The 7,809-nt window shown below is 37.9% G+C and overlaps 1 long non-coding RNA gene across 1 annotated transcript; it reads left to right on the top strand.

Annotated features, from left to right (window-relative positions):
* The first annotated feature begins 3,855 nt into the window (after positions 1–3,855).
* On the top strand, positions 3,856–5,684 carry LOC131256361 (uncharacterized). The gene is made up of 3 exons (XR_009176771.1): positions 3,856–4,193; positions 4,288–4,423; positions 5,356–5,684. It is a non-coding gene; the product is annotated as an uncharacterized LOC131256361 (long non-coding RNA).
* Positions 5,685–7,809: the final 2,125 nt, after the last annotated feature.

A 7,809-nucleotide genomic window follows, 5' to 3' on the forward strand; every position in this document is an offset into this window, starting at 1 on the left:
ATGACTAGAGAGGAGACTGGAAGAGGGAGGCCCCTTCCAGTATCTCCCAGCAGTAGCATCGACCGCCGCAGAGGCATAAGAACCGTCTATCTTTTCGAGTGCCAATAGCACCTTTAACACCACCATTGAGACTGTTCTTAAGTGTTTGCTTCGAATGCAGTGGGATAGAGCATCGCAGGCATGAGTGACCCTGTCCTCAGCAGCAGCTCCCATGGCAGCAGCAGTGACGATAGTACCTGACATCGAGACCCCAACAATAGCAACGACCATAGAGGAGACATACACCTCCCTAATAGGCACAACGAAGACTTTATGCAGCCCAACAAGACCCTCAGTCATCAGGAGGAGTCGTCGACGATTCGTGCAACTAGGCCTTAGGATCGTCTTATTATTGATGAGATTGTGAGGCTGCAAAGTATCTAGTTTTGATCATTTTCGACCAGAATCTAAGGTTCAGTAGGAGTCATCATAGTGTAGATGAGGTATCATGGGAACGAGAGGTTGAGATTCACGAACGTTATCCCCATCTCTTCGATGTTCAATTGTACATTGTATTGTGTTCTGATATATATAGTATTATGTTTCCTCTTCCCTTATGAGTTATGTCTGGTTGCGTGATAGTGCAAATTTTGAGGATGAAATTTTTATTAGGAGGGGAGAGCTGTAAGGCCCGTATCCTAGTATTATACTATTCCTTGGACCCACGCGATCCACCCCATTGAATTTTGACAACCTGCAACCTGTAAACAGTGTTTGCACACAACCTTAAGTCACATCCCGAAGATCTGAGTCGGCTCGACTCGAAACCTGTACCATTGAGACCGCACTATCGCTGCGGTTTCAACGCCGTGTCTTGCGCACTAATGCAATGCCTAGGCTAGGAGTTGTGGCCGTAGCTAAAGTTTTTGGGTACGGATTAAATCCATAGCAATTAAACTACAGATTTAATCCATAGCTAAAACATAATTAATCCGTAGCTAAAACCTACATATTCGCCAGAGCCTTATTACATATTGATGTTGCTTAAGGGGCTCCATGGGGCCCATTGGAATATATTTTTTTGATCTAAGCCGCCCATCAATTTTGATATACAATTTCAATTGATGAGCCCAAAAATTATGTAGATTAAGGATCTAAGTGGACCACACCATAAGAAATAATAAAAATTAAATTTCTATGGTTAATATGTTATGTGGTTTTCTTACAACTTTGATCTGACTCATTTTTCTCATCAATACTTAAAATAATATTTTAAAATTAATGAATGGAGTGGATAAATAAAATACATCAAGGTAGGCCCCACTGTCCTAAAACCCAAATGATTTAGGGCCCATCCGTCATGCACCCCTCCTAAAACAAAACGCACCCTCCCAAATCCAAAATCAGTCTATCCTCTTCTCCCATGCGCTGCAAAGTTCCCAAAACCCATCTCTCAATCTCTCTCTCTCACACTCAGCCTCTCCATCTCCCTCACCCTCTCTCGATCTCCCGCTCTCCCTCATGCGCTTAGCCTCTCCATCTCAGTTCGCCCTTTTCTCCTGCATGCAGCAGACCTCCCAAAACCCATCTCTCAATCTTTAAAACCCCCTTTCGCCATAAGAAGGAGAATAAGGAGTAGAAGAAGATCTCTATATAGATAGAATTCAAGATGTTCCCATGTGAAAATGCATGCTCTTTGGCCCTAAGATCAAGAGATTCTCCATAGAAAAATGTTCAGATTTGAAAAGGAGCGGTTCCAATGACCTGTTTGAAGTAATTTCATTGAGATTTTCATGAATATGAAGCTTCAGATTAGTTTTCCAGCCTTTTGTTTGAATTTGTTGTAGAATTTTGGTCATTTTTTGTTTCTTGCTTTGGTTTGAAGTGATTGTTCTCGTTTTTCCTAGAAAATCAATAATAATTTTTCCATTTTTTGGTGGAGATCCGTTGATGCATGCGTTCTTTCAATAATCTATGTTTTTTTTCTTATTTTCTTAATTTGATGTTTCTGCCTTTTCACTACTTAGAATTGGCTGATTTATGTGATTATGATACAGTCTAGGTTTTTTTTTTTTCTCTCTGCTTGATTTGAGTATTTCCTTTATTCAATCTAAAAAAGGTTATTCGTGCGGTTTTTACAACTAAGTTTTTTTTTCCTCCTTAATTTCCATGGTTGGAATCATTTGATCTCATTTCCCCCCTTTTTCTCTGGTTAGAATCTGGTGATTTATGTGATCTGTGATACCGGATTTCTTTCTGCTTGATTTGAGGCATTTTGCATTAGATCTCGTAGCCTATTGCTTCAATTTGTCAAAATATGTGGATAGGATTGGCTGTTGGTTTGCATTTTTTTTATCCCGATTATGAAATATTAAGGTTATTGTTTCGCTTTTGTTTGAAAATGAGGGTTGGATTTGTTTCTTATAGAAAATCTGGCATGGGATATTGGTTGTTAATTTTATTGCTTTGATTCACTGAAATATGCAGATGTGATTTTACTTTTTTCATTTTTTATTTTTAATTTTTGTCTCTACCTAGGTCGTGGAGTTACTGGTTGGGTGTGGTTGTATGGAAAAAAAGGTTTTGATTTTTCCCAAGGGGCTTTAAAAAAAGGATGTGTTTTTAATTTAATTTAATTTATTCTGCCATGTCATCCCACAAATGAACAGGCTGATGCATAGGGGTAAGCCAGGGTAAGTCTTTGGAAGGCAACAAGCCTTGCATCCAAATTTCCCTATGACAGTGCTCACATCCTTCTCTCTCTTGCGAATCCCCATCATTTTTGTTTTCTGAGTTAATTGATTTTTGGGTCCAGCATTATTTCAAACCATCTAAAAATGATCCTTAAGTTATCCACTCGTTGCCTACTCACATCATAAAACAGGATTGTATCATTAGAAATAGATTTATTTTAATGGCACCCAAGAAAACTCTGCCATTCCACTTTCTCCGGGTGCATCACAATGTCGAGAACCAGATCTGTAGTAACATTGCATGGTTTCATTATCATTACAATTTACTGTTCCAAAATAAACATTGGATTGGTAGAACTAAGTAATGAAAATATTGAACAAACCAGGAAAAACCTAAACCTATTTTTCCTAACAAAACTAAATCCTCATTTAATCAGCTCCATCGCAAAACACTCAGAATCTTATAGTCACATTTCATATAATGGATGGCTAAGATTGTCATATTGAAGTCCTTGAGCACCATGGTAATCCAAGGTAGGGTCTAATTAGTGGAATGTTCCTAATCATACTGAATCGACGATCAAGATCACTTAATTGGTGTAACAATAGTCAATCCTATAATTTTTTTTTTATTTTGTAACTGGGTCATGGGAAAAATGGTTCAAACGGTTGGTACAAACATTAAACCTTCAAAGCATTTAAGCCATATCTACCAAAAGGTAGTTTATGGAGACACTTTGAGGGTGTGTTTGAAGTAAGTTTGCATTGAGTAGCATGGTCATTGGATCAAATGGAAGGTGACAAGCTCATGTCTTCATAATGAACAAAAGAGCTCACTTGCCATTTGGAGCCACTTTCATGTACTTCCTGCATTCCGGTCAATGTGAAACAGGTTTCCACACTTATTATTATTATTATTATTATTTCTTCTATTCGCTTTTTTTTTTTTTCTGGTGGAGTATCTCCAGATTCCATCTTATTCAGCTTGAGCATTGGAGTTGAGTTGCTAACTACAATGTTTCCCCAATATTTTTTGCTTCTTGCAACTATAGCCAACATTTTGAATTCAATTAATCTGGCTACCTACCTAGCAACCGGTGTAAGGTTTCAACCTTTTGTATACTTTTAATTCACTAATATATAGGTCTGTTATACTTACATCAAGTTGATAGTAACAACATAAGGGCCTGTTTACAACACCCCTGAACTTTAGGCTAACCAACATGTTCACTAGTTTGAATGAGTATGCCTAGGTAATGGGTCTGACCCATTGTTGTGGCATTTCATTTTGATGATTACATGTTCGAGGAGAGTGTTTGGCTGCTCATTAAAGCCACTTGGTTTGTGCCTCTACCATTGGAGTCTCAAGAAGAAGCCTCCTACGAACAAGAAGCTATCTATTAGTATGAGGATGAGGAGGATGACAATCTGGATGATGAAGCTTACTTTGGAAGCTCCTCAAGCCTTCGTATTGGTAACCATAGGTGTTTTATACCTCTTTGGTATATTTGTTTATTCCTAGTGAGATTTTTGTCTGTTGATACTAGCACTCTTTCTAGCATTCAATCGATGCATGTTTGTGCCACATGTACGATGTTTGTGTGCATGCACATAGGTTGATATATTCTGCTAGCATCCAGAAACTGACTATTGGATTGAAGAACATTTTCCCCCATTGAAGATCTGTGCCATTTTTTACAGATATCACAATAATATTGATGTTCCTGTCTTATTGCAAAGTATCAATGAAGGTTTCTTTCATTTCTTTGCACTCATAGGTTTTTGCTTGGATATCCATATGCTTATACATGTGTCAAACAAGTCTATTTTAGACTTCATATGGTAACTTTGCTTCTTTGACATTTAAATGCTGAGAAAGAAACCTCTAGAGCTTTTAAAAGTAAAATTAGGAGCCAGGGACATGCCAGTGGAGCGATCTGAACTGTCGATATGATGGCATGTCTCAGTGGTCTGCCTCGTGTTGTGCTAATGTTGATTGTCTATTAGTTTATTTGTTTCTATGTAATCCAAGGTTGATGGTTTTTGTCTTTGATATTGATTGGATTTTTTTCCTTATATATATATATATATATATATATATATATATATATATATATATATATATATAGGGAAAAGGTACTATGCGCTCGAGCTGATGGGACCGTCCCATGAGGTTGAGCTATGTGGGCCCCACCATGATGCGTTTTGAACATCTACCCCATCAATCAGATGCAGCATTCCATCGTGGGCCTAGGTCTCAAAAATCAAGTCAATCCGTGACTTGTGTGGGCCACACCACATACAGAAGTGGGGAGGGGCCGTGCACCATTAAAATATTCATAATCATTTTTTGGGCCCACCGAGATGTGGTTTGCAAATCCAGCCCATCCATTATGTGTGTCCCACTTGGATGAGGGTTCAGACCAAGTTTCAGCAGCATTCAAAACTCAGGTGGGCCCCACTAGTGCTTTTATATGTTTTTGGCATGTCTTCACATGATTTTAGATGTTATGGCCCACCTGAGTTCCGTATACGGCTGATTTTTGGGATATCCCATAATTTAGAGGGGACCCATCAAATGCATGGTGTTGATGGTCGACACGCATCACGGTGGGGCCCACACAGCTTGACCTCACGGGAGCTTATCGTGAGGTCGAGCTTATCTACTATATATATATAGCAGATAAAGATAGGGAATTGGTAGATGCACAGGTAGAAATCAAGGCGTTGAAGTACTTAGAACGCCTTATAGAAAAAGCAGTTGAAGAGGTGATGTGAATGACATGTGAAACAAGGCCTTTGTTGTTGCTTATGGTGAAAAAACTTTTAGCTTTTCTGAAACTGATTCAAAAGAATGTTATAATATATGTTATATAGTTTAAACCATGATTTGTGCAACTTAAAAGGAATATGAGTTCAGCAATAAAACGAGGCCTCCTTGTCAGGATGTGCGGGTTTCAATATTAGTTTGTTTACCACAATCATCTTGTCATGACCCTCCACAATGATCCATCATGGGTATTCTATTTGAGAAAGAAAATAATAATGGCATTAGGCTCTTTGGTTTCCTCCTTTATGAGCTCTGCAATGCCAGATACTCTTAGCTCATATGCATGGCTCTTTGGTTTCCTTACTTCGTTTGTTGTATTTCTCTGTGGTTAAGGCTGAGTTTGGGTCAGGCCATGAGAAAAATACTTTGCTTTGGGATTCCTACTCTTACTAGAAAAATTGGTTATGGCTACTTAGATTACATGCAGTTGAGATAAGGTTTTTTTTTTTTTTTTGAAGAAAAGGTCATGAAAATTATGTCTCAGGATAACTATAACTATACTGCAAATATAAGTATATGAATGGCATTTTTCCTTCAATTAATTTTAAGTTTGATTGGATGATGATGCACCTAAAGAAATTGCACAATTCAAGCAAGACTAAGCTCATGCACTTAGGCAATGTTGTTCGTATTGCTACCGGAAGTAATTGCTGCATCATAACATGACAGTCATGACTCTTGAGCCCTGAAATTTTACGCTCTTTGAGATACACACATCGTGAAATATTGGCTGAATAACCATCTAGAACTTTCACTCACTTCAAAACTTTGTAAAAATCATCTTTCGCACTCGATGACATGGTAAAGCATGTAGGTGGCAAATATGTTTTGTTCGATGAAAGCTGCCTTGGGTGCAATGTTTATCTTATACTCATATATTGCATGTCGAGATATGCCTTTAAACTGTCCTTTGTTTTCCCTTCAATGTTTAACAATGTCCCGAGCATATTGTCACACACATTCTTTTTAATATGCATCACAGCTAGATTGTGCCACAACAAATTATGCTCTAAATACGAAAAATTAAAAAAGATACTCTTCTTCTTCCAGTTATATCGATCTTTCGCATTATCCTCTCGTCTTCTCTTGTGCCCATAAATGCCAGGAGTCTTCTTCCCAAATGTGAAATTAATTCCTTATAACTGATCCAACACATTAGACCCAGATAGTAAAATTGGTGCCTCACTAAATTTTTCTATATCATTAAAAGATCTGCTATTACCTTTAAATATATAATCAAGTTCTAAGAATCGACGATGGCCTATATAACAAAACTTTTGACCATGCTTCAGGTATTTAAACGAAGTATCCTTGTTACAGTAAGGACAAGTAAGGCGTCCTATAGTGCTCCATCCAGACAAGTTTTCATATGCAGGAAAGTCACTGATAGTCCTCAATAATGTTACACGCATTTGAAATATTTCATTGCTTGAGGCATTATAAGTGTCTATGCCAACCTCGCACAATTCATTTCACTCATCTATTAAAGGTTGAAAATACACGTCAATATCATTGCCAGGTCCAAAAGGACCAGGAATAAGCAAGGACATCATGAAATAAGATTGCTTTATGTACATCCATGGTAAGTTATATGGTATCAGAATAACCCACCATGTGCTATGAGCAATACTCATTGTCTTGAATGGATTGAAATTGTCAGCTGCTAACCCAAGTCTAACATTACGACTATCCGATGAAAAGGTCAGATGGTTGTGGTCAAAAGTTTCCATGCTGGGGAGTCAGCCAGATGCCTTAACATTCCATCTTTGGTGTGACACTCATAATACCATTTCATAGAGGACGCTGTTTTAGATGACATGTACAACCTCTGAAGCCTTTTTTTCAAAGGAAAATGGCGTAATATTTTAGTTGAAATTTTTCTCTCTTTGGTAGTCGAAGAAGTCGCCTCGTCATCTGATTAATGTTCAAATGTTTTCCATCTGGAGGCACCACATATACCACATGATTGCTTGTCGACAGCCTCCTTCCAATACAACATACAATCATAGGGACAAACATCAATTTTATTGTATTTTAGGCCCAAGTCCCCAATAATCTTCTTGATTTCATAGAAAGACCTTGATAAGGTTTCACCTTTGGGAAGTTCATCCTTTAGCAATTCAAGTACCATTGTAAATGACTTGTCACTCCATCCACCAAGGCACTTTATGTGATATAGTCGAATAACAAAAGAGAGCTTACTAAACTTCTTACAGCCCGGGTACAATTCCTTATCGGCATCTTCTACTAATTTAAAAAATTGTTGTGCTTCGGTATTAAGCCCCTGTGTAGGTCTATATGCTGCAT

The sequence above is a fragment of the Magnolia sinica genome, chromosome 9 (genome assembly GCF_029962835.1).
Source record: "Magnolia sinica isolate HGM2019 chromosome 9, MsV1, whole genome shotgun sequence".
In the NCBI taxonomy this organism is placed as follows: Eukaryota; Viridiplantae; Streptophyta; class Magnoliopsida; order Magnoliales; family Magnoliaceae; genus Magnolia; species Magnolia sinica.